At 39.3% G+C, this 27689-nt stretch overlaps 2 long non-coding RNA genes, 1 other non-coding gene and 1 pseudogene across 5 annotated transcripts in view; 3 read left to right on the plus strand and 1 right to left on the minus strand.

The window, feature by feature from the left end:
* Positions 1–6428: 6428 nt before the first annotated feature.
* Positions 6429–27689, plus strand: part of LOC143435364 (uncharacterized) — a 32366-nt gene continuing 11105 nt past the window's right edge. The window contains exons 1-4 of one of the 3 annotated variants that reach the window (XR_013105602.1): positions 6429–6685; positions 7857–7973; positions 9751–9870; positions 10994–11160. This is a non-coding gene — a long non-coding RNA (uncharacterized LOC143435364). The remainder of the gene's footprint in view (positions 6686–7856; positions 7974–9750; positions 9871–10993; positions 11161–27689) is intronic. The other 2 variants (XR_013105601.1, XR_013105603.1) reach the window with 2 other exon arrangements.
* LOC143435365 (uncharacterized) lies at positions 9141–26274 on the minus strand. Its single transcript, XR_013105604.1, has 4 exons — positions 26239–26274; positions 25374–25514; positions 23760–23913; positions 9141–9320 (listed from the first exon to the last, which is right to left on the minus strand). It is a non-coding gene; the product is annotated as an uncharacterized LOC143435365 (long non-coding RNA).
* On the plus strand, positions 9191–9325 carry LOC117693919 (small nucleolar RNA SNORA42/SNORA80 family). Its single transcript, XR_004604505.1, has one exon. It is a non-coding gene; the product is annotated as a small nucleolar RNA SNORA42/SNORA80 family (small nucleolar RNA).
* LOC117693774 (small ribosomal subunit protein eS10 pseudogene) lies at positions 20800–22086 on the plus strand (annotated as a pseudogene).

Below are 27689 nucleotides of genomic sequence, written 5' to 3' on the forward strand. Positions count from 1 at the left end.
CAGGATATATTGTATGAGAGGAAAATCTATTTCCAATTAACAAAAATGAAAGAAAATTATTATCAGTAAAACTGTGTTTAAAAAGAAGTCACAAAGAATGGTGCGTCATTTACATAAACTATCCAAGTTTGTGCAACTATACAGTATGATAGCAAATCTGCAAAGCCAATAAAACTATCTAGACATATGAAGGATATATTCCCAAATGTAAGTCTGGTCTTCTTGCCCCACACCTCTGCCCATAATTCTTGGCTACTTAAACCTCTCCATGCCTAAGACATCACAACTCTAAAATGGAAATAACTGCACATAAAACATCTCATTTTTCTACGATCGCAAGTTTTCATTGAGAACATTTATGACACCTAAGTGTGAAGGCATTTATGATGCCTTTTTGTGTAAAAAATACAACGGCCTTGGGAGTGGTCAGATATGCCTGTAACAAGAGATTGAAACCGGGAAACTGCTGTTAGTTCAAAATCAGCCTGAGCCTCATGGAGAATGCTACATAAGTCTGGGTTGAAGAGCGAAACTTCATCTCAAAATAATTATATTTCAGCATGTCATATATATATATAATTTTTGTAAACTCATATGTAACATGTATGTGAAGGCACATAAATGTCTCTCCTGTTTTAATGTCTGCCATTATAGCTCAGTACTATAGTTCTTTTTGAGAGAAATTTTAAAAGAAAACAAATTGTGGCCAGGCAAGATTTGAAATGAAATGTGTAGAACCTTAAATTTTACACCTGCTACATTTTTATCTGTAGACAAAGGACAAGGCTAGCTCCTGGAATTTGTTCAAAGTGATTGACTAACTCAGGGTGATGAAAGTTACTGAGAAAAAGGTTGGGAGTTTCATTATGCAGCTTAAGACTTTAATGATTAAATTGCATAAGGTGTTGCTCTTGACACACTTTGACATTTTCCTTTATTAGAAATATTTTCAAAGTGCTGAGGAACGCCAGCATTAGCAAAAATATTTAATTTTGCCGAATATTCCTCTGAGCGTCAGCTGGCCTAGGAAGACCTACAGCTCAGTGTGAATTCCTAAATCTGAATGAAGGCTTTGAAATCGAGCAAAAATTCCACAGACCTCACAAAAATGTTGCCTTTCTTCTGGAGTGAACTTTAAGAAATGCCTCTGCCCATGTTTACACAGTTTTAGAGGGGCTCCATGGTTTATGATCAGATTAGTCTCTCTCCCTCCCAGGGCCTCACTCCCAAGTCCACATGTGAAAATGGTCTCAGTCTCCAAGAGCAGCAACTGTCAAGTGTTGTTTCAGAAGGTAGAAATCAGACCCTAATAAAAGACAGGCGAGCTGAGGGAGGCCAGGTTTTAGATGAGATCTTATTGAGTTCACCTAACGAGACAAAGATTTGAGTCATACTTTAGCACTATTGGAAAATACATTCACCCATGCCCATTCACCTGAACACCAAGAAAACATCAATATAAGCTTCAGGCAACAACTGCCATATTAAAAATAAAAATGTAGGATGCAGAGACCTTGTCTCAAAACAAGTACTAAAAACTGAGAATGGTAACATGAACATGGAAGATAGTGTGTGCTTTAATCTAAACAGTATATAGATGCTGTTTAGATTAAGTTTAATTTAAGTTAAATTAAATTTAACTTAAACATTAACCCAATGACATTTAAGTTGGGGCTAGGCACATCCACTCCCACTGAGACTAGACAAGGCAGCCCCACTAGAAGAAGACAGATAGGCAACACCTTTTGTGATAGACCCTATTCCAGTTGTTCAGGACCCACATGAAGACCAAGTTGCATATCTGCTACACATATGCAGGGAGGCCTAGATCCAGCTCGTGTATGTTCTTTGGTTGATGGTTCAGTCTCTGAGATCCCCAAAGGTCCAGATTAGTTGACTGTTTCAGTCTTCCTGTGGAGTTCCTATTCCCTTAGGGGCCCACAGTCTTTTCCTCTACTCTTCCATAAGAGTCCCCAAGCTCCATCTACTGTTTGGCTGTGGGTGTCTGCATCTGTCTGAGTCAGCTGCTGGGTGGAGCCTCTCAGAGGACAGCCATGCTAGACTACTATCTGCAAGCATAACAGAGTATCATTAACAGTGTCAGGGATTGGTGCTTGCCCATGGGATGGGTTGGACAAATCATTGGTTGGCCATTCCCTCAGTCTCTGCTCCACCTCCTGTGCCTACATTTCTTGTAGACAGGATAAATTTTGGATCAAAGGTTTTGTGGGTGGGTTGGTTCCCCTATCGCTCCACTAGGGTTCCTGCCTGGCTACAGGAGGTGGCCTCTTCAGGTTCCATATCCCCCAATGCTGTGTGTCGCTAAGATCTCCCTCACTGATATTTGGGCACCTCCCTTATTCCAGGCCTCTGGGTGACATTTATTTTGTCAATGTTTTATACAGGCCACAACAATTAAAAGAAGAGCCGCTACAGAGGATAACACATTCTGGGAAAAGAACATGAGCAGTGGGCAGGAGGCTCTTGTCTACATGAAGGGAAGATTATGAAGCATTGCTATCTCCCCCACCATCAGCAACTGTGTATCTTCAAGTGCACACATAAAGGCATGTTAGAGAGTGTGGCAGTGAGTGGAGAAAGGGATTGGCATGGGGAGTAGCTCATTAGCATAGAGCTTGGGGAACTTCAACCTGCTGTGTTCTGGAATAGATGATGCCATTCTTGCCTGATCTCTGCAAGTCTCTTTGGGTCGAACTTAATCCTAGTATAAAGAAAGGGACAGCTGGACGCAGTATTTCATTTTTATAACTTTCAGAACATTTCTTGCCATCTAGTATCTGGGGTTCTGCCCATGTTTGTTTTTTTGCACCTCCTTAGGCTACGCAGCAACCCTGACTTCTGCAGGCCAAGGCCGGAGAGAATATGGGAGGCAAGTTCCAAAAGACTGACAGTGCCAGACTCTGGATATAAAGCGACATCTCTTTATCCACCCTCTTTCCTTCTTGGTGACAAGAATAGTAATGTTCTTCGCAATGTAACATTTGAAACTCTGCCTAGCTTTCACTAAAGATAAGCAAGTTTCCAGCCCTGGAAGATTCGGGAGAACATAATATCCTAGAACACAAGGCATACTGGGAGGCCTAGTCCTCATCTACTTATATGGCTCCAGTAAGCACCGACCCCTCTCCGTGATCCTTTCTCCATTTCCTCGGCCTCTGCACATCCCAATAGCAGTTGTATTTAAAAGAAGTAAAAGGGGCAGGGGGCTTGAAATTAGTTCATAAAATAAGAAATGGTCATGCATTCCACTAAAAAAACAAAGTAAGAGAAAAATGTGACCATATTATAGTAGACTTACAGAGTCTTTGTGAGCTGTCACCTACCACACATGCATTGCTGCAGTTATTGTCACTTTGTGCATCCTGTCTCCTGGACATGGACTTGATTTACCTGGAAAAAGAAAACAAAGCCAGCCCAGGTGTTACCTCTTAAAGTGATCTTTGTAAGTGTCAAAATTAAAATGACAGTGACATGAAAGCTATGAAAGACTTCATTAGAATTAAAATGTGAGACTTTAATAGTCATCTCGTTAGATGTGTTGATAGTTATCCTCTCAGTGTCCTTAGTACCTCTGCAGTGGGTACATGATGCCTACTTTAAACATATTTGAAGCAAGTTAACTAGAGAATCAAAACACAAGAAGTAAAACAAACAGACAAACAAAAAAACAAAGCTAGAACTGTGGATGTCCAATGCCACAGTCCTCTAACTTATTCTATCTCCGACGTTTTTTCATTCCACTGCTTGAGAAACTCCAAGTGCGTATTATTCTAATTCCTTCAGACAGCATTATTTGGGTGTTATCGTCTCTTTAGATGTCTGTGATGACTCACAAACGCCCTTCAGTTCAGTCACAGCTGTCCAGACCCACAGCTGTAACATTCCTCTGATGTTTATCGTATACCTGGAACATGGTCAGACTTTCTCTAAGTGTGGGGACTATAGAGATGAAGTATGGGCTTATAGTGTTGGAAGAGAACTAAATATCTCCATGGCCTTCCACTGATCAGTCTCATTGGCACTATACAAGCTTGGAGACAAGAACCCTGCTACCAAGAGCTATAACGTTTGGATGGTGAGAGGAAAAGATGAAGAGGCAATGATTGGGTTGGGGTCTTTGGCTGTTTGTAGTTGAGTGTTTTTAGTTGTTTGTTTGTTTGTTTGTTTTGTTTTGTTTTGGATTGGTTTTTGTCAGATAAGTCAAGTCCAGGTTCAGGAGATCTGAACACAAAGTCCCATGAACCTAGATGTGTGATATGTGACAAAAGCAGACTGTTAAGGAAACACAGCTTAATAAGACCCCAGAGAATTTATAACTCTACCACAGTATGGTCACATCTGTGACTCTAGGACATTAAGTGCATAGACAGAAACATTCCATCCTTTGTGTTTTATAAAGGTCTCTCCAAAAATCCTATCCAGAATTATTGCTGGAGGAAAAGAAAATCCATATGTAAATCATGAGTCTTGGGCTATTGCATTCATGATTAAGAAACAAAGCTATGAGATTTGAAATAGAATTGTAATGTCATGTCACACTCTGGCTTGAAGCATTGTGACTGAGGGTGAAGGAAAGCCAAATATGATTCCCAGTTAATGATTTTGTGACTTTGAAGAAACATCAGTTCTGGAAAGAGATAGGCTCTCTTATAGACTTGTTTCTTCTTAGAATTACCTTCCCTATACAAGTCTCTGTGTGGAGGAGGCACCTAAAAGGGACACATACTGGAAAGCAATCACCTTAATTACATAAATATTAATTTAAAACATGGAGTAAATGAGACAGTCTTGGTGATGTAGATGATGAATTGAAAGAGTGGTGTCACAGAAGACAAGGCAGAATGGAGCATGAAGAAGGCAGACGTGTTCAATAATGTTCAGTGCAGAAGGAATGAAGTCAGATAAACTCTGAAGTCTTTACCTGACAGTCTCATTAGAGTGTTAAGGGTAGAAATCAGAATGTGACTGAAAGAATTGGTATGTCAAAAATGTAACATCTATCTCCCTCATAGATGACATAGTTGACTAGCTCTCAATGTTTAGCGATTTGATACAACCCAGGTTCAATCCTAATTGTGCAACATGGCCAATAATCATCAGAACAACTGTTACAGGCATGAGGGGACCCAAGCCAAAGAAGAATCATTTTAACAAACTGCCTTATTTTACTGGTCAAGGCAAGCCTAACCTAGAACTGTTCAAAATTGCACCACATACCAAGCTGTTCTCTGACTAAATTACTTGCCTCCATGAATCCATTATATTTAAATAAGTATAAACTATTTCCCCATAGGTGAGAGGGTACATTGCTTCCCTGAAACTGAATAATACTGAACCCTACACATGCCCTAAGCTTTTTGCACATGCACACATGTATGGGTGTGCACGCGCATATGGGTGAGTTATATGTCTGTGTGTGAGTGTGTGTGTGTAAGAGAGAGTGTGTGCGTTTATTTTAACTAGACACAGTAAAGTTGAGAACAATAAAATTTAAAAGATTATAATACTATACAGTAGTAACTTATACAAACCTAGCATCTCTCTGAAATATCTTAAAAAGTAAATTCGCCCTTCTTATGAGACAATACGGTTCAGATGAGTTGTGTCATAGCATTAAACTACTAATGCTATAATGCTATAGATCCAAGTGTTACTCGAACACAAACATGTAATATCCCAACAGTCAATCTGACACCTCGGGCAGCTACAAAGTGACTAATGGGTGGGTAGTGTATACTAGTTGGATATGTTGGTAAAGGAATTCACGAGCAAGGTAATTGGAGTGCAATGCTGTAAAATTTCTTCTCACTACTTGAAATGACACTCAATTTAAAACTCTTAAATTATTTCTGGAATCTTCCATTTAGTGTTTCTTGACTGTGGTCTGCCGTGGGATATAAACCATGGCGAGTGAAATATAGATAATAGGAAACAACCGGATTTTTTTTATGCTTCTATTACTGCCTTAGTTGTGTGGGGTCTGTCTTTGTCACTTCTAAAGGGTGGGAACGTCCCCAGCTGCTTCCTTTCTTTTTTATGGAGTCAGCTGGTAGGAAGGAATTTGCCCAACCCATGATGCTCACTAAGTAGCTGCTTTCTCTGTGAGATGACAGTTCAGCAAAAGCATTAGTGGCCTCACCACCGCATCCCATAGCTCACAGAGGGAATTATACAATGGTTTATGAAGAGGTTTGTAAACTGTGCTTCCTTCCCCCTACCACACGGCCATGGTTAAAAAGGAGGGAAGTTGAGCAGCAGCTGCCCCAGCTCTCATGGAAACGCCAATCCTTTGCTGGCACCATGGTCATCGTGCTTATTTGCTTTCTGGGACTTGCCCAAACCTGTCCAGTTCTCACTTGGAAAACTTGCAGGTGAATCCACCACATACTCATTTCCATATGCAAAGAAGTTGCTACTGGGAGGCTGATTCTCTATTTCACCTTTATTCTCTTCTTCTGTCCCTCCAGGACCTTCTCCATTCATAAGCACAGTGCCTCACTGGGTTCAAATAATGCGATCTGCAGGACGTTTGTGCTAACCGGCCGGCGCCTATGTTAGAGAATGAAAACCTGGGCCTGTTACCATCTAAGCTACAGAGACTGAGAGCTACAGCTATGCAGACTCCAGACGGTTCTAAAAGGAAAACAGGTGTGCGTGTGCTCTGGTAAGGATTTCCATTATGCTCATAGCTGAAAATTTAGATTTGGTCATTAAATTTCTGAGCCAGGCGGAGTCACAAAAAAACCACCCACACACAAAATAAATAGGTCAGACAAACCGAGAGAGGGAGAAAAGAGCTTTTTGAAGAAAAAGGAGACTTTGTCAAGGAGAGTGTTTAACGAGAGCATGAGACAGAAAAGACAACATATGATTAGGGAAAGCTAAGCCACTCCCCTTGGGGCGTGTCCTGAGTAAAAACATCCTCACCTATGACCCTTGAAACTACTCAGTCTTTTTTCACACAGGTACGAAAACACAGTGTGTGTCCTGTTAGTTTCAATTCCAGTTTCGGGGTAGCAGGGAGCCTCACAGACAAATGGTTATCATAAATAATCTCCTACCGGAGGTGACTCCAGTTAGCATTTATCACTGTGGAGTCAATCTAAAGGATGCCCCCCAGCAAACCACAACAGTGGAGAAGTGGATGAGACCCGGCAATCAGAAAGCCTGAGTTCTCTCAAGTGATTCCGAATCTGCGACTCTTTGGTAACTAGATGCAATCCACAAAATCAGGTTGAGGTGATCTTTTTTCTAGCTGGTGTAGAAGGTAACAGTGGGCAACATGACCCTCAGGGGTGCAGCCTGAGCTCAGTAACTCAGACTTGTGCTTCCTCATCCTTTTGCTCACCATCACCCTCGCATCTATTATGCACAATCTTTACCTTTCTCTTTTATTCTAACAAGTCTTAGTTCTGTTAATAGGACTAAATTCTGCGGACCTGTGGAAGAGGCTACTGCATGACCTTCAGAGAAGATGACACTAGAACGAACTCACAAGGGCAGATATCAGGGGCACTGTGAACAGAGCCAATAAATGTGGCCATGAAGTGTTTAATATATTGTCTGTAACTGAAAACATTTCTCTTAAGCTTTCAGATAAAATTTATGAATATTGCTGAGGTAACACACATCTCTGTCCCAACTTCTCCCTGTCTTCTTCAAGCACAGGGAGGATTTTGCTTGTGGGGTATCACAACTTGGACTATTTCCTGTCAATCAGGGAAACCATAGAACCAGAAGTGGGAATAGAACCAGGAAATCTCTTTGATGTCCTGAACTCATTCAAAACAGATTTAATTGATTCCGACACTGTTTGTTTCCTACTTTTCCCACAGAAGCTTAAAAGCTTAGATCTGAGACAAAAGAGGAGAAAAAGAAAATGCTATTGGAAATCTGTGGAAGACAAGAAAGTGAGCTTCCCCTGGACTACTGCTCAGAACTTTTGGAAGATGGTAAGTCCAAAATGTGCTAGGAGGATGCTCGGGGATTCTGGTGTGTTGTAAGAGAGGGTAAATGTTTTCTAATTCTGCCTGACGTCCTGAGGTATCATTCCAAATTCCAGTAGCTGGTAACCAGCTCGAGCAAGTTAATAGCTACTTCCAAAGCACTTCCGTGACTAATAAACCCCTCAGATCCATTATTCAATTTGTTTGTTCCATGACGTATTTTGACTTTAGACACTGTCATATAAAAATAACCTACTATGAACTCAGACTGTTATTTTAAATTTGAGGCTACTTTTGCCAAAGCCACAGAGATTTTAGAGAAAACTCATCATTAGAAGAAGCAGCATGCCACACTCCAAGTCGCTTGAGACGCCCAGTCTTCTACTATCCTGCATCTCTGAGCAAACAGAAACAGAAGCTAAGTTTCTGTGTAGGGGCCTCATAAACACGTATTACCGTCCCATATGAATCAAATAAAAGCCCGCCATATGGGGTGTACACCTGTAATGTCTTAACATTATGCTATGCGAAACCATGTCTCATTCCATTTACAAATAAGGTGAAGAAAAGAATTTAACTTAAACCAGGCGGTGGTGGTGCATGCCTTTAATCTGAGCACTTGGAGACAGAGGTAGGTGGATCTCTGTGAGCTAGAGCCCAGCCTGGTCGACAAAGTGAGTTCCTGGACACTCAGGGCTACTCAGAGAAAGCCTGTCTTGAAAAAAACCCAAACCAACCAAACAAAACAGCAACAAAATTTAATTTAACTCAACACCACATTTGTATTTTGATTTTTTGTTTGTTTGTTTGTTTGTTTTTTATTGTTACATGTTAACACTGGTAGTCAAGACTTTTTCCAGTACCTGAATTAACTCGAGTGGCTATGGTATCCTGCTCTTAGGAAGTTGGTGTTTTCCAAGAAAAGAGTTCAGCAAAAGAATGCTGTAAACAGTTGGACCAAGCCCAAGTTAACCATCCCATCAACTGTAGATAGATCTTTTAATCTAGGAGTGGCTAAGCTAACTCATTCATAAGCACACAGTAATCCCTAAATGGCAATAAACAATAAGGAAAGAGGTAATTATGAACACAAAAATCAGAAGCCAAATTTAATGTTCATTCAGTACATATTTTAACAAAAAAAAACCCTAAAGGAATATTAAATATCTTCTATATTATCAGACCATGCACAGATAGGTGTTGTAAAAGCATAAATAAGCCATGCATGGATTTGGATTTATGGCAGGCTTGTCCCTCTGGGCCTCTCATAGTGTCCCATGCTAGAGCACATGTGGCACCTAACCATTGCTCGGCCTCTGTGCCTGTAGGCTGCTGTCATTGAAGTGGGTCACACTGTGGAAAAGAAGAAAAGAAAAAACTATAAATAAGCTTTAGTAAACACATGAGCTGACTGATTATAATCTGTCATTCAGACTACCAAGGGGACAAGAATGGTTACTTTCAGTCTCTGTATTTTTCTTTTTTAAGGGAGTTTCCTGTTTTTGTAAATATGAAAAATCCCAAGTTTTCTCTCCTAAACCAATGTTTAGTTTTTTTTTTAATTTTTTGGAACCTTAAAAGCTAACATTTTTATTATTGAAACCACTTATGTTTATAACTAAATAGAAAGAATAAAGATCATGAGAAATTTCCCATCTCATTAAGGCACTGAGTTTGCAGAAGGAATTAGCAATAGTCAAAAGCTTATATTTATCTAAATATTAAAAAAATGACCTAATTTAATCCTGAAACAAACTTTAAAACGTATATTATCTTCAAGCAGAACAGAAGAAAATGAAGTTTTCATGGAAATAATATATTGTGCTCTGGGCTTCCAGCAAATGGTCAATGGGCCTGAGCGTCTGTGCCCTGCTCACCACCCTACACAGCCCTGTCGTGATAGGTATGCGTTTGCACCCCCATGAACACACCCAAAGATACTGACAGTTATGTTAGTAGTAAGGACAAGCTGCAGAAGAGCTCAGTGAATTTGCATATAGATCTGAAGACTCAGATTTGTATATATGAGTCATAAAGCCAGTCAGAGGAAAAACTGTGGAGTTGGCAGACACGGTCTTGACTGCCTCCACCCTGTATTCCCCTGAGGCATTCTGAAACCTTGCTGATGCCTGGCTCCATCAGCTCCCCAAGTCCCTCCTGTCTTGTCTTTGGTCTCCTGCACCCCAGACTACTTAGCATTATAATTATTTGTATGCCCTCCTCACCAAAACTTCCAGCAGACTATAAACTTAAGACATTGAGAGTGTCCCATTTCCCTCTTCCTTATTGTACTGAGCTCAAAAGAACATGCTCAGCAAGTATTTATAAAATAGATTTATGAACATTGACTGGAGCTCACTCTCTCCCCATAACGAAAATATCTAAGCCCTGCAATTTGCATATATAGTTCTCTGAGTCTTGCTTCTCAATATGACAAGTTAATAATAAATTCCGTTTACTCACAAGGAGATGTTTGGCTGACCCTCTCAGGTTATGCATCAGTGTTATTGTATATAAGAATAAATGTGCTGAAGACTAAATATCCAATCTTGCCTTGTGCCCATTGGGTTACTTTCAATGTGCGAACTTGATAAGAGTGAATATAAAGCAAAAACTGTCTCCGGGAAATCCAACATGTTAGTGCCTTCTGAGTGCTGGTTAACAGCAGAAAAAGGAACTCAAGGTTACACACTCAACATAAGCCATCTTATTGAGTTCTCAAAATGAACCTTAAGAAGGTAGGTATTGTGTTTATGAAAGGAAAGGGGGTACAGAGATACATTATCTCATGGACAGACAAGGATTAATAGTTGAGAAAGATTCTACTTTGGCTTGGCTCAAGGTTATTGTCTAGACAACAGCTGGAGGACTGAAAACTTATTACAAGGAAAGTTTTGCCACAAGATTAGAGCTGTGAACTTTATTAAGATGACAGCAAAAGAGAACCTTGGGACAGAAGAGAAATAGAACTCATTTGGGCACAATTTCTAAAGCTTTGGCTCTGATCCTGTCTGATATCCCATCAGGAGCATCCTTCTCTTGCTGTAGAAACCCTTGACCCGGGTTCCAGATGATCCCCAAATCTGCACCAGCTACAGAAATATAGGCCACAATGGTCCCACAGCAGCACCTTCCCAGAAGACTGCATCTGATTAAGAAGGTCGCTTCACAGCCCAAGGTATTTGGATTCCAGGTAAAAGTCACAAGACAAGCATCAAAGGTCAAAAGACGTTTCTAGTTGATTAGTTACATAGGATGGAAACACAAACCCTGGAAGAGAGAAGAGACCTCTGGCCTCCTGTCTAAAAATAACGATGTAACCTCGGGTGGCTCTTTAACCAGTTTCTCAGATTTCCTAGTCTCCACGATTCTCATGATGGCACCGTGCTTAAGATAGCAGGGAGAATGAAACGGGATGATGTACAGAAACCACACAGTAGTGGCTCAGTGAATTGCTGCTCCCCTTTTGAAATGTATGAATACTGACAAGCTCAATCTACTGTCTCTAGCCTGTGGGTATGAAGACCAGAGGGCTTTGAACACAGAGGGAAGACACGGAGCTATTTAATCACATGCTTAAAAGCAGTTATGTGTCAGCCTTCGAGTGAAATTCTAGCACGTTGCTAGGGCCCGGCTCACTTCTTGGACATACATTACTTCTTTTACGACTGAAAATAATATGTGTTCCTTTTTCATAATCTGGAAAAAGTATCTTTCAACCTTTATTTTTGTATATTTGTTTACGTATTTAGTATTGCACTGGGGCAAAAAAGGGACTCAGAAATGCTAGGCAAAGACTTGACTTCTCCTCCATGGTCACATCTCTTGTGCTACATTTTCTTTTGACTTTTTATTGTGGCAACAATTTTTAAGTCTCCCAAACAGGGTTTAATTCGTGTCACTGTTGCCTCAGCCTCCTGAGTAGCTAGAAAAATAGGACTGTGCCATCAGATCCCACTGTAATTGGGATTACAAGTGAATTTTGTTCTGATATTTTCACACATGTACCTGTTCTACTAGACTATTTGAATGATCTTTAAAACATAAGGAAAAACTCTCTCTCTCTCTCTCTCTCTCTCTCTCTCTCTCTCTCTCTCTCTCATGCGTGCATGCGTGCGTGCGCGTGTCTGTATGTGAGTGTCTGTGTGTGAGTATGTGCATGCGTGTGTGTGTGTGTGTGTGTGTTTGTGTGTCTGTGTGTGCCTTCGTGTGTGTGTGTGTGTGTGTGTGTGTGTATCACGGCCGCATTTTTCTATGTATCATGCATAAGCACTGTATAGCATACAGTTCACACACATATTTTTGGCGATTAAATATTTAAATTTTTATGAAACAGCATTTGAATTTATCTTAAGATTTAGGTATGGATACTAAACAGAGAGAGAGGCTTCCAGAGTGGGCATGGGTTTCTCAAGACAAATGCTGAAACAGTGTAGTGACCTATAGCTTCTAAGGGATATCTCAGATTACAGTGTATGACTTTGTTATATTTTACTTAATAAAATGTTCAATGGAATTTTAATTCTGTCTTTAATGTGATTTTAAACAACAGTGACTAATGTCATTTGCATAGAGTTTTACATGTACTCTAAATAATGTATCTAAATAACTTTAGATCATTCTCTAAAATAATTTTATTCCCTATTTAAAAACTTGTGTGAAAATACAATATGCTAGGGCATAGATTTTAATACATATTTCAATATTATCTTTTAATGTACCAATTTTGATGATTTTATTCAAATCTACAACTAAGTATTATAAAGGCCTCCTAGCTAAGTAGGCTAAAATCTCTGCCAAATTATCAAGTATTTTGCGTTCCTCTTCTCACATGATCTTTATATATGTCTTTATATATGTGTTGATCATTTATTTTTACATTTTAGAACATCATCTGAGCACAGGATTTTCCCATGATTTGACTGGTCTCTACCAAAAATATCCAATGCTATGGAAGAGTTCTTGAGACATATAAGGCATAAATCACTTGCCTGAGCACATATTGTAAAATGTTTCACCGCACATTTTTTATTCGGCCGTATTAGTCAACTTTTCCAGAACAACAACAACAACAAAAACCCAAAGTAAATAACCTCAAGAAGTATAAAAGTAAGTGAAGCATCCGCTTTGGTCACTATAAACATGGAAACTATTTAAACTACCTCAACTACCTCATTAAAAACTATAATTTCCAAATGATATTTTAAAAACTGTAATGTAATAAAAGATAAAGATCAATATACTGTTTTCTGAAGTACAGTCTGAATGGAGGAGACAAAGAAGTACATACTACTGAGGGCAAATAATAAACACTTACAGTTTTGGTGTAAAAAAACTAAAGGTTAGGGCAAAATAAATCCGCTCAGGTGACAAGCACATTTGCTAAAGCTGAGGGGACAGGTTACCTGAATGACAACAGGGAAGAGGGGCAAGATATGAGTGGGAAAGGGCAAAGTATGTAAATAAAAACCTACTAGAAGCCACACGTGGTGGTGGTGCCCTTTTTAATCCCAGCACTCGGAGGCAGAGGCAGGTGGATCTTGGGGATTTTGAAATCAACCTGGCCCATAGAGTAAGCTTCAGGACAACTGGGCTGCTACACAGAAAAACTTTGTCTAAAAAAAAAAAAGGAAACACTCAAACCAAAACAAAAAAGGTGTACTAGAAATTCAAAAAGAAATAAGAGAAGTCAGCATAATGGTAATATTGAAGTACAGAAACCAGCACTTTGTCCATCAGATACTTCAGATAAGCAAACAAGAAATGAGAAAACAAATGTACAACCGGCCAAGCTTATTAACCCAGCGTGAACAAGTATGTATCAAATTATGCAACCAAACAGAAGAAAGAACTGCTTCCATATGTGCATGCATTCGTGTGTGTGTGTGTGTGTGTGTGTGTGTGTGTGTGTGTGTGTGATGTATGTGTGTGGATGTATGTGTATACAATGTATGCATATGTGTATGTATGCATGTGTATGTGTTTGTGCGTTTGCATGTGCATGGGTACATGTGTGTGTGTGTGTGTGTATTTCAGAGTTAAGTATTATGTAGTTATAGCTTGTTTTGGGATTAGGGTAAAGCTAGAGGTATAGTTTGGATTATGGCTAAATCTAAACTTAAAAATAGAATTAAGTGAGAAATATATTTAGAATTTTGGTTATGGTTAGAGCTTGGATGTGAGGACTACAGCAGTTAGTGTTATTAATTATTAATGATTGGTTTTTTTTACTTAGTTTGAATGCTTAGGCTATATAAAGAGTGAGGTTTGGGGTAGGTTCTGTTTAGGGTTATTGTTGGTGTTAGTGTTAGACGGGGTTAGGGCTTGAGACTGTTTTAGTTTACTTCTAAGATCAATGTTTGAGTTAAAGGTAAGGTTGTGGTTAGACTAAAGTTCAGGGGTAAGGATCCAGCTAGGAACAGTATTGGTATTGTTTCTTAGGTTAACCCTAGAGTTAGCCTCAGGATTAAGGTTCGGCCGAGGTTGTCATTAGGGTTAGTCTTGAGGTTAGTATTGAGATGGGTTTAAGGTTAAGATAAGAATCTGTGGCACAGTATTATGATTGTAGGTAGGTTAGGTTAGATCAGAACTAGGGTTAGACTTACGGGTAGACTTGGTATACCTCGTATAATTATTTGAGTTTATATGGAGTTGCTGCTGCTGCTGCAGCTGTTGTTATTGTTTAAATTGAATTTAGGATAAGTTGTGGTGGTGTCATACTTTAATTCCAGCACATAGGAAGCAGAGGCAGGTAGATCTCTTTGATATACATGAGTTCCAAGATAGCCACAACAAAACAACAACAGCAAACAAACCAATAAACAAACAGTTTTACTTTCAAGGAAAGCATTATTGCAAAATCTATAGTTATACTGAATAAAACCTGTGCTTCCAATGTTAATTTTGGGGAGTTTTTGCATGACCACAAGCTTAGTAAATATCTACACTGTTCTTGCTTTTCTCATAGTCTAACAGTGTTAGATTATGCTTATGGACATGAAATGCCAAGAGGAAAGCCAGCCCTGGTCTCTAGTCTGCTCTACAGAGTGTGTACCTCCGCCCACATCAGGAATGGAAGGTATCACATGGGTCAGTGCATGAAAAAGTGAGAAAATGACTCAGAGATTTTTAAGAATAAAAAACACTCACGTTTTCTTCTTTTAACCAGTTCTCAGGGTCAGGACAACATTAGATCTATAGTGGATAGGATAAAAGTTGGGTATCTCATCAAAGTACATAGAAAAATTCTTCATATCTCTTACCCTCTCACGGATAGTGCTAGTGTAACGGAATACCTGGAGAATGATGGAATTTCTTTTGAGGAAGTAGCAGAGAAGCCCAACAGGATAGAGTTCTGGGACAGGCTGCAAAGAGCAGCTAGCTACTTGTGGAAGCCTTTGAATTTGTATTCACAGATGACAGGAAAAGGCGTGCACACATTGCTTTCTGACTCATTTTTGACAATGGAGAAGATGGGAAGCAGTTTGAGGGGAAATCACAATCACAGAAGGAAGAAAATTTATTCAACTTAGATGGAGTTGAGCTGAGTTTTCTGAGTACTTTGGAAGTTCAGAAAGGAAGCAGACAAATGGGGAGAGTGCTATCAACTGGTGCAACCATGTTGCAGGACCGGACACAGGGCTGGGTGCCATCTTATGAATACAGAGTATGCTCAATTAGAGAGGGGAGCTGGGAATGATAAAGAGTCTGGAACTCATTCTATAAGGAAAAATTAATGTCTTGCCTATAAAATAAAATAATAACAAAAAGATGGGTTAGGTCTGAGGCCTTGGTGTCTGTGAATGCAGAAGAGATTCAGTGCTGGATAGTTTTATGTCAATTTGCCAGGCACTAAAGTCATCTGTGAGTTAGGAACCTCAGTTAAGAAACTTATCTCTCTAATGTCCGACTATAGCAAACTTGTAAGACATTTTCTTAATTAGTGTTCACAGTGGAGAGCCCAGCCCTTTGTGGGCGGTGCCATTCCTGGGCTGGTGATCCCAAGCTCTATAAGGAAGCAGGCTGAGTCAACCATTCGGAGCAAGCCAGTAAGTAGCACTCCTCCATGGCTTCTGCATCAGTTCTTGCCTCTAGGTCCCTGTCCTGTTTAAGTTCCTGTCCTGACTTCTTCGATGTTAGACAGTGCTGTGGAGGTGTAAGCCAAATAAATTCTTCCTCCCCAACTTGCTTTTGGTCATGGTGTTTCAGCACAATAGTAGCACATAGCTAACTAAGGCAAGCCAGTAGCAGGAGAGGCATACTGCTGAGATAGACCTGACTGTGTTGTTTTCGGAAGGGAAGGACTGTGGAAGAACTTTCAAATTTTAGGTGAGAGAAGCAATTGAGTGGTGAGCCAGTGAACTGTTCTGTAGGCGCTTAGAAGATAGGAATATTGAGAGCAGTACAGATGACAGAAGCTGGATTGGGAAGTTTCAGAGGGAAACAAAAACTCTACTAGACCTTTTGGGTGACAAATTTGTGGTGTCTAGTCAGCTGGAGCTGACGAATAAGCTGTGATTAACAAGAGACCAGAATCACTGAACTAAGACTATTGTCTTACTGAGACAATGGATGCAAGTCTACTGCTGGATCCAAGAAATTGGCAGTGATTAAGAAGAGATTAGCATCACTGAGGTAAAGTCTTCTGGAAAGTGTTTCCTGAGACTCAGCACGCAGAAGCTATGCTCCAGAAGTGGCTAAGGTTGTACCTCACACTGGCAGCAAAACTTGGTAGTGTAAAAGTCATCCTGGTGGTACTGGTTTTGAAGGCATGATGGGGTCATGAAGAGCAACTGAAGTTTGGCACTGTGAAAGGACAGAAGCCACTGGTGAAGTTTCAGCCTCAGTAGCAAGACTGAAGAAGTCATGTGGAGCAGTTTTTAGCACTATGAAGAGAGCCTAGGAAAAGTTATTGGCAAAAGTATAACCCACTTGCAGCAGAAGACTCCAGCATTTTGAAGATGCCATTACTATGGGATGACCACCAAGAATACCTTCAGTGGTGAAGGGTAGCTTGCCAGAGTTGCAGAGAGCAGAGCTGGAGAAGTGACCCAAGCCCTTTGGAGGAAACCAGAAGACCATAAATAGATCCCATATATTGGACATTGTGTTATTTACACTGTTAGGGTTTTGGATTTGCTTTGGTCTGACTGTGACTGTGCCCTGGTTCTTCCCTCTTGAAGTAAGAAAGTAGTTAATTTATTTTTTTGATTTTACAGGAGTCTACAGTTGAGAGACTTTAAACTTAAAGAGGGAGAGAGAGAGAGAGAGAGAGAGAGAGAGAGAGAGAGAGAGAGAAGAAATTTGGATTTTCAAAGGGGACCGGATATTTTTAAGCAGACAATTCTTAATGTGTTTGAATTTATAAAGACTTTTAAAATTATTTGTGTTTTTAATGTGGCATACGAAAGATGAATGACAAAGGGAAGGTTATGGCTTAACACTGATGTGTTTGTGGGTCAAGTTGTGCTGAATAGTTTTATGTCAGCTTGACACATGCTAAAGTAATCTGTGAGGAAAGAACCTCAATTTAAAAAAAATGCCTCTCTAAGATTTCCTCTTCAACTTGCTTTTGGTCATGGTGTATCATCACAGTAATGGTAACCCTAAGACAGAAGCTAACATGGCCTCAGTGCACTTCAGAGGGATGTCAGAGTTGGAATGAGAATTGTGTTGTTCCTATCGTGGCTTCTCAAAGAAGGCCTGCTTCCTTTTCTCAGGATCTTCTTCACCTTGCTTTTCTCCCAATTAAGGTAATACAATCACATTCCTGGCGTCGTGACCATTCTGCAAGGATGTGATCCAGGCTCTGTTGATGACAAGCATGAACCCCTTCCTTCTGAGCCCCTATTCTCTGCCATCACATGTATGCATCCCAACTTGCACTGTTCCTTGTGAGCCCTGAAAATCAGTTCTCAAATAGTGCTTCTTCGTTCTAACCAGGAAAGGAACACTGAATCATTTCTGTGTAACTCATTTCATTGGATTCTACCTTGCCAACACTTGCTGTCTTCTGATTTGTCTATGTGGTACAGAGTTCAGATGCCTGAGATCAGTTTTCACAGTACATATCTATGGGCCTCACTACAACTGCACCTCAACTCTTAACTCAAGTGCTGAGTTTCCTTCTTGTAGATATGTGGGGTACTGCCTGCAAGTGTTTAGGTACATTTTTGACTTTCAACACAATTCCACATTTGAATGGAACAGCATGTTGCTACCTTAGGAAGATGTATTAATCCAGTTTGCTGAGACCATGACTAATTTTATCTGATATCAAGTATTAGGCAACAGAAACCTTAAGATGCAGGCACATCTTTTCCTGTAAGTACTGGGTGTGACTAAAGCAATAAACCTGAATTATTTCTAAACATGACTACCATTTTGGAAGCTTGCTCTTGATTACAAAAATTATCAGCTCAAGGGAAAGTCTTGCCAGGCTGGCACCCTTTCCACTGACTAGACTGTTCTTCCCCCAACCCCCATAGCTTTTAACTTAGGCCTCATACCACACCTCTCATTTCATAATGGTTTGAAATAATGATGATATCACTAGAGGGGAGAAAAAAGATGCACTGCCTGTGGTAGTCCAAATGTTTTTCAAAAGCCTAAAGAACATATAGGTTTGAGGAAATTTCCATATTAGCAAATTTGTATTGAAGTTTAGTGTGGTATGTATATAGGTCAGGATTCATTCCTTTTTCACGAGATATCCATTAAAACTATATTTTTTAAAAAAAAAAAGTATAAAGAATGATCAGATTCTCATCCCACCTTCAGGAAAGTGAAGAGGGGAGATATACATTCTGGAAGACTTAGACTTCTTGCTAAATGGCCTGGCTTCTCATTCCTGCAAAATATTTTCCTACAAGTTATATCCTACCCCTGAGCAGCACACTGTGCTTGCTGGAGGAGAGGTGTGACACAGGAATTCAAAAATGTTAGACTCTTAATGCCCAGTGCTGAGTCTATATGATGTCCTGACACCATGCTAAGTAATCTACATGAATTACCTCACCTGACATAGCTCATATTATTATGTCTATTTTACACGTGGGAAAGCTACAGTCTAGAAAGATGTCAACGTTGATAAAAATACAGAGCAAGGATTTGAATGAGGTAACACTGAATAGAGAGCCACCTTCTTAATTGTGGTCCTCATCTTTGTGGTCCTCAGAAATGATTCTTTGAGCCAGAATGGCCAGTAGCCTAATGGTGTGTGGAACCTGTAATCGTTCTTTCTCTTAACTTCTAGGCTGAAATATGTTTAACAGTAGAGTATAATGTGTTCACAGTCACACTTGCAGACTTTCTACCCAAGAAGGCTTCATGAATTCATACAAATGTATAGATTTAAACAGTCCTGTCTAAAAAAAAAAAAAAAAAAAAAAAAAAAAAAAGACAAGTAGATGAACACATAGCATGAGTCTTACATGGGAGTTAATATCATTACCAATTTCTTGCAATTTTTACAATTCTGGTAAATATTTCTCCCTTTTCAAAAGCTATCATACACTGGTGCTCAAAACCTACTGTATGAAGCCCATTCTCAGACTGAGCCCGTCTTATGGTGCCCTTCTTCTGAAGTACAGATACTGTGAGCACAATAACACATTGAGTCTCGAATAAGTAGATACAAGTAGTTTTATTATACTCTTCAGTTCCTATGAGCCAAGAAACCCTTGCAGAATGCACAATGAATCTCATACCAGAACAAAAAAAAAATCTAATATGTGGGTAGAATTTGTCTCCGACCAGGGAATAAGAATCCACACTGACCATCATGCATGGGGTGATGATGCTTCTGTTTCAGAATACAGACAACTGTTTCTATGTTCTAACATTCAGATGATAGTCTTAATGTAATTTTGATACACAAGTGACTTTCAAAAGTTACTTGTGGATTTTAGGTATTTGTATAAACAGTGTTCTTAGACTCTATTCCTAATGGTTCTTTTCTTGGTAATAGAATACACAAGGGCATTGTTTAAGCTTTTGGGGGGACACAAGGAAAGAGCTATTTCTAGAGATGTGGAGTACATCTACTTTCCCATATCCCTTTCATCTTAGTCACAAAGCTGTGAGGACAGACACAGAGATAGACAAGGGAGATTATCAGGGGATTAAAGCTAGCCCAAGGTAAACTGAAATCAGATTAATTAGATTCAGACCAATCTAAAATAACCAAAATAGTCTTACTTTCAGTCTTACTGCTATTGCTGAAGTTCTAATAAGTCAATCAGCCTTATAGGAGGTATCTTAGTTAGGATTTTCATAGCTGCGAAGAGACTCCATTAACAAGGCAACTCTTATAAAGGACAACATTTAATTATGGCTAGCTAACAGGTACAAAGGTTCAGTCCATTATCATCAAGATAGAAAGCATGACAGCATCCGGGCAGATGTGGGGCTGGAGGAGCCAAAGGTTCTACATCTTGTCCCAAAGGCAGACAGGAGAAGACTGGCTTCCAAAAAGCTAAGATGAGAGTCAAAAATCCCACCTGAACAGTGACAAGGCCACACCTCCTAATACTGCCACTTCCTGGGCCAAGCATATTCAAACCACCACAGGAAGTTTCAGTGTAAGGTGTCTTTTCAAGCATAAATATTCTACTATCATTGTGCTAGTTTGTGTTAGATCATAGATCTGGATACTCTGTCCTATTTAAAGATTTTTGGAAATTAAAATATAATTACATCACTTCCCATCCTTTTCCTTTTTAAAACATGTGTTGCTCCTGTGGTCAGCTCCCACAGCCTAAAGAAATCCAGACTACAGCTATAGGCAGCAGTTTCTCTGAGGCAGAATTAAAAAGACCCTGCAGCTGTCGCAATGTTAATGCCTAAGAAGAATTAGATTCCATCTATGAAGTCCTTTTTAAGGAAGGCATGATGGTTGCTTTAAAAAATGTCCACATGCCCAAACACCCCGAGCTGGCAGAAAAGAATGTGCCAAACCTTCATGTAATGAAGGCCATGCAGTCTCTCAAGTCTCAAAGCTATGTGAAGGAGCAGTTTGCTTGGAGACATTTCTACTAGTACCGTATGAATGAGGGCATCTCCTAGATTACCTACACCTACCTCCGGAGATCGTGCCCGCCACCCTGCGCTGCAGCCATCCAGAGCTGGCAAGCCTGGACCCAAAGTGTGAACGGCCTGCAAGATTCACAAGAGGGGAGGAAGACAGAGACACCTTCAGGAGTGCTGTGCCCTCTGGAGCTGACAAGAAAGCTGAGGCTGGGGCTGGCTCAGCAACCAAATTCCAGTTTAGAGGCGGTTTCTGTCGTGGACATGGTCAGTCACCTCAATGAAGTTGTAGATTATGTTGTATTGAATAAACTTTAAAGAAAAAAAAAGTCATGATGTGTGGCTTAACGGCTCCCAAATTATGGTCCTATCCAATATGTGGCTCTCCCATGCTGCTTTTCACATAGGCCATGCAAAATGAGGTGTTGTGGAACTTCTTACAACCCTCTGAAAGGATCTACATGTCAAATGCTTTTCTCTGCTTGAGGGAGTTTCCTAAATGCTCTTCTCAGGTTCTCTACAGCCATCCTCTCTGTAGTGACCACTTTCCTTTAACTTCAATCTATCTCTTTTAAGGAAGCCCCTCTCTGAGGTTTAGGGCAAAAATACAATGGTATCCATGTCTAATACAATGTTAATGGAACTCCCGATATTCTCTTGTAGATAGAGGGTCGCAAGGCCGTCACCTGATATTCTACCAATTGTTCTCTACCTTCTCCCTCAGATATTGATGATTTTGACAAATGTTAAAGTACAAATGAAGCCAAGGGTTAATTGAGGTAGGAACTCCCTGATACAGCTTCCATGAGGTGGTTATCCACAATGGGATGAAGGTTGAAAATGTTGCAGTTGGTTGGGAATCAGTGTGAACAAAAGCTCTTTTAGGTGGGGAACTGTACCTTACCATGAACCTTCTGCAATGTTAACTGATTAGAACTTCAGTGATGGTGGACAGGTTAGGAATGTTATAGGTCCAGGACCTAATATTAATTTATTTTAAATTATCCTTAGCCTCCTTCAGAGTCATCCCTTCCCCACCTCTGGGATGATCTAATATTCCAAATAATATATAATCATACCACTAGCTTCCTCCAGCCAAAGGGCTGAGAGTTTCCCTCTTTGTGAAACCTGTCTGCCTGGTGTTCCTACTAATGTATGTCAAATGGGTCTTCATTTATGGATTTCTTCATTCTGTTACTCTAAGACCTTCATGTACCTATCTACTACCAAACTGGAACATAGAATTTGGATAAACTGAATCTATGCTCCTGGATGGTGATGATTTATATGTAGCTTTAGAATAAAGTCTTTCTTATTTCATTTGAGGTAAGGGCTGTGTTTATGTATCCACATATGCATATATATATAGAATTCCTGGGATTATGAAAAATGAATTTCTATGTTATAAAAATAGATATATTAACAACATAATATAATTTTGAAAAAATCTGAAATTCTAAAAATGAGTCAGGTAACTCAAAGAAAGTCAGGGGGAAAAACAAGAAAAAACAAACAACACAGAGAGCAAACAGAAAACAAATGGCATAATTAGATTCTAATATATCAACAATTATAATAAATAAAAAGCACTAGTTAAAACACAAAATAAACTGAATTTGATTTCTTTTGAATTTCTAAAAACTAAAATAAAAAATAAAACAAAGATCTAAACCAAGATTTTGTACTGGAAAAGTCTATAAATTAAGTGCCAATTCTATAACTCCTTTCCAGAAAACATGCCTCTCCTCAGCACCTCCCTCTTATGAGAGAGTATAAATAGACAACAGACTTGGCTATGATGATCTTTGTCAGCAGGCACAGAAGAACACCTGAAAAAATGGTGGCTGTTTGACTTGGAGGCTAGTCAGCAAATCCATTAAACTCAGATGCATTTTTGTTGGGAGAAAAGGGATGCAGTAGAAGATGAATGTCTGCCTCGAGTCCTGGAGCAGAGGTTATAGCTTAGACTATTCTTCTATTCTTGACAGAAAGTTTTAACCTGAAGTCTTACCTGTGTTGTCTCTGACAGTATGGGAGTTACAGAGTCTAGACTTTTCAAAATAACACTTGTAGTTGTTTTACTCAAGTCCCAGGGTTTAAAAGCTGCTAATTTCCCAGGCTGTGTTTCTGGCTGCGCCTTTGTAAATGGCTGAGCTATACAGCCTGCTATTTAGCTGATGTACCACAATTACCATTTGCTGACCTCCCCACACACTTGATGCAGTCCATTGTGCAAGAATCTTTTCTCTTTGTTTGAGTTGCAAGGATTAAAAGCTTAATCTCTTTGATGCATCCAGCCCATTCTTAAATTGAATGTTTTTCTATTAAATCTCCTACTGGGAACCAATTCACTGACACTGTAGCAACAGAAGCGGGAAATCCTGACTAATTACAGTACTTCTGCCTCCATGAATCTCTAAAATATCTAATAACAAAAGGCACTTACACAAATCTACAAGGTTGATAAATGTTTCATGTAAAATAAATGTAATTTGAAATAAAGAACTTCAAAGCTTTTGGACAGAAATAGGGAGGGAGGAAAATGAGGACCATAGACTAAAGGAGCCGGTGTTTACGAATTCATATGTATTAAGGGCTCAATTCACAGCAATTTTCCAACTAACTCAAAAACTAATTCATATTAGAAAATCAACACACACTCGGTTGCCTATGCTTCTTGAAATGGAGAACATGAATTTATAAATTTAATTATGCATTCAAGACAGAAGCTTCAATGCTTCCAACAAATTTAGAGCTTCAACTTACAGAGCAAAATATAAGAAACTGGAGGAGGGAGTCTGTCCGCACATCATATCTGCTTTCAGTAGGTGAGTTACACTGATCATTCTCTGTATGGTAGCCATGGAGATGAGAGAGGGCTTCCCCTTTGCTGTCCTGTTACCAGTGCCCATCAAGATACCTAATGCAGACAAATGAATGCCATTTTTCTTTTTATGTTCTTCAAATAATGTCCTGGATCAGAGCAAGGGGAACTGCAAACATCTCAGTCTTGTACACATCAGGAATTGTGTGTCCCGTGAATAATAAAGCAACAAGTAGTGACCTAACTATTGGAATCACAGGAAGTCCATGAGATGGAATGTGTGTTTCTACACTTGAAACCCAGAACTTGTTTACATGTAAAACTCATAATCTAGTTGTATTGTTTTTCTCACTTGACTTAAGTCTTATTTCAGACAAGATCAGTTTTACTTATGAATTTTTGTTGTATGAGCTTTTTTTCCTTACATTCTGTGAGAGGTTTAGTTTCACCAGGCTTCTTTTACAGCAAAGCTGAAGCCATTATAATGCTTTTTTTTTTTTTTACCATAAAGCACTATGTTAAATAAAATGACAATGTTATATCATGCCCAGGCACACAATCACAGTCCTTTGAAATGAATTTAGCTAGACAAGAATTAGTTCCACTTCCTTTTGTACAGTGAGATATAACTATAAAATTTGAAAACATAAAATTGCTCCAAAAGATATCACCTGTCAATCCAAGGTAAAAATCATTGTTTGGACCTCTCCTTATTTCCCCACAGTTAGACTTTACTAAAGGTCTTCCAAGCATCCAAACGTTATAAAACTCATTGCTCATTTTGGATTGTTGATAATTTCATAATAAATACATTCTATTTTTATCATTTCTATTTCTTCAGCTTTCCCATGTCCTCTCACTCCCTCTAAGATTAATATTCTATTATTATTATTATTATTATTATTACCACCACCACCATCATCATTATTATTACACATACATACACATCACTTGCTAAGTCCATTCACTCTCATTTAAATGTACATGTATAGAGGAATTTTAATCCAGCCACATGACTGCTCTGGCATAGAATCACATCCAAAGACCTTCTAGCTCTGAGTGAACCAGCTGGAATGATACAAGTTTAATCGCTCTATCTGGAATACAGACACACTCTTAGTACACACCTTCAATCTCAAACAATGAAGGTACAATTAGTTTTTAGAAGGAAGCTTCAAAATTTTAAAGTGATATCTAATTGAGGAACAAACAAAATGGTGAGTCAGAGAAATATTTGATAGAATGAGTCAGAGATAGGATACATCCAACTCTCACAAGAACAGAACAAAAAGAGGATACTGAAGAAAACAGAACAGGAAAGAGAAGTGACTTAAGAGACTCAGAGAAAGAGAGAGAGAGAGAGAGAGAGAGAGAGAGAGAGAGAGAGAGAGAGAGAGAGAGAGAGAGACAAAGAGAGAAGGGAAATGCAATCTTACCAGCAGTTTTACAGAAAGAGGTTGCTAGTGAAGACAGAACTAGCCAGAAAATAAGAAGCCAGAAGATTTTAATAGATTGCCAAAGTTAGTTTGAGACTAGGCAGAGTCTCATTACTTTACCATAGATTTCCTAGGAGCTAAGATGTACACATCCCTTAAGATAAGATGCATTTGTATAATCTTGAGAATATTTCTTTAAGAAGACTGGATAGTCAGACTTCCCATCCTCATTTCTTAGGCGTTTTCCTCCAGTGCTATTTGCTGTATTTAAAAGTAGGAAAGAAACATTTAATCATTTGCATCTTTGAAAATATTGCTATTTCCTTATAATGTATAACAAGGAATGTGAATTCATGGATAATAAGACAGACAAGTTGGTAAGTATATGTGAATATGTGAAATCTTTGTAAGATGACAAAGTATATCTAGGAGAAGATGGGCCCTGTTTAAAGGAATATTACTTCGAAGAAAACAAAACCAAATACAGACACAAAAAGCCTGCCTTCCAAGCATATTAAATTAAGTAACCAAGATCATCACTGTGTGCCTGTTGTTCTGAGCCTCACAGGTAAATGTTAATATACCCTCCTTCCCTTACCTAATTGCCATCAACTCTCTTTTCCATGGTAACTAAAATAAAAAATAACTACACTTATTCCCAGATAATTAATTGTATTGTCTTTGTTTATTATTTGTTTTATCTTTACATTCCCTGTACTCAAATAATTGGTATTAGGTAAAAAGAAACCACATCAGACAAACAGAAAGAACGGCTGCCAAACACTGAGGTTTCATTTATTGACAGACACTGTAGCAAGGTTTCTCTTCTGCTGCTTCACCTGTTCTTTTCAACTGGCCTATTATATCAGTATCAACACTATCCCAATTTTACAGATAAGAGGACTGAGGCCAGAGCTGCATAGTACTGGAGCAGGCGAGTCCATGACTTCAAAGTCCATGTTTTGAATCCAATATCTATACTTACAGTAGTACTGATGCCTCGGTGGTTTGTGGTTTGTTTGATAGGGTGGAGGGAAAGATACTGGAAGTAGATAATGATTAACATGGAATAACCATGTGCAAAATAGAGCTTGGCAACTCAGCAAGGCTGTGAACAGTGAGCCCAAGGAAGGTGGAAGGGGAAGCTTGTAGTTGGGGAAAGCCTAGGGACTAGGTGAAGTGCCATCTAGCAATCAGGATAGGCAGTGACAGCATTCAGGCTGCTCCTCTGCCACAATTCCTTTCTTTTTCTTCTCCACTCCTCTGGTTCCCACAGAAGTTCCAACTAAAAACATGTAACATGAAACTAAGAGGAAACAATGCTATACAGATATTTTATACATTTATAGCAGATACGATTTTTTTCTCCACCTCTTACGCCAACCTTAAGTGTCTAGACTCTATTCAAGTTAGGAAAAAAAAATGGAAACTTCAGTGACAAGAAGAAAAGAATGGAGACTTTCCCCCTTAGTAGAATGGCATGCACACATTCTAACAGGTGTATCCAATCTGTGTCTCATGGTTCATACGCATTCCAAAACAGCTTGAATAAATCCCCTTATATTTGTAAATCACATTGTAATATCAGAAGTTTGGACATCTCTGTGCCTTGAGTCAAAGGGGTAAATGTGCTGTGTGGGGAGACTTTCTCTCTGAAGCAAGAGGCTGAGCAAATCAGAGGAAGAAAGACCCAGAGCAGACCACTTCTGACCACCTTGACTCTAAATTTGTGGGACTTCTTATTTTTTCCTTGTGCCTTCATAGGACTTTTTCTAATCTCACTTTACAAAAAGGAATTTATACATCAGTAAGGTAATGTTTTGAATAACAGTGAGACTTTAATCAAGGAATATTTCAACAATGCAGATTACCTTCATTTGAGCTTAATCTATTCAGTTGAGATCTCAACAACAAAAAAAAACCTCTCAGGATGAAAAAAAGGTCTTCTTTCAGGGTATCTTTCCAGGGTGCAACTCTTCCCTGGGTCTCTGGTGTGCCAGACCCATCTTGTAGATTTTGGATCTGTCATTCTCCACAATGACATGGTCCAATCTTTATAATAACTCCCCTGTTTCTGTTTGTTTGTCTCTCTTTCTGTGCCTAGGATAGGAATGGTGGCAGCTGCGAGCCATCTCTTTTGTGTTTACATCACTTGAAGGTGGTTCGGTTCAAATAGCATGGCTTTGGCACCACAGCTCTGAATTCTGGTCCTGCCATACATAGGCAGTGTGACTTTAGAAACACGACTTGTCTTACCTTCAGTTGTATTTGTTTGTTTAACTTTGCAACTGAACATTGAGGCTTAGAGATAGTTTTTAAAGATATGAACACTTAATATTATTAAAGGCAGAAGCTCTTGTGCATTTGTCATCATCTCCAGCTGTATAATAGGGACAATGCCTTTTGTTTGGAAGGTACTGTCATGTTTGTTGAATG

Source organism: Arvicanthis niloticus, chromosome 21, assembly GCF_011762505.2.
Source record: "Arvicanthis niloticus isolate mArvNil1 chromosome 21, mArvNil1.pat.X, whole genome shotgun sequence".
Classification (NCBI taxonomy): domain Eukaryota; kingdom Metazoa; phylum Chordata; class Mammalia; order Rodentia; family Muridae; genus Arvicanthis; species Arvicanthis niloticus.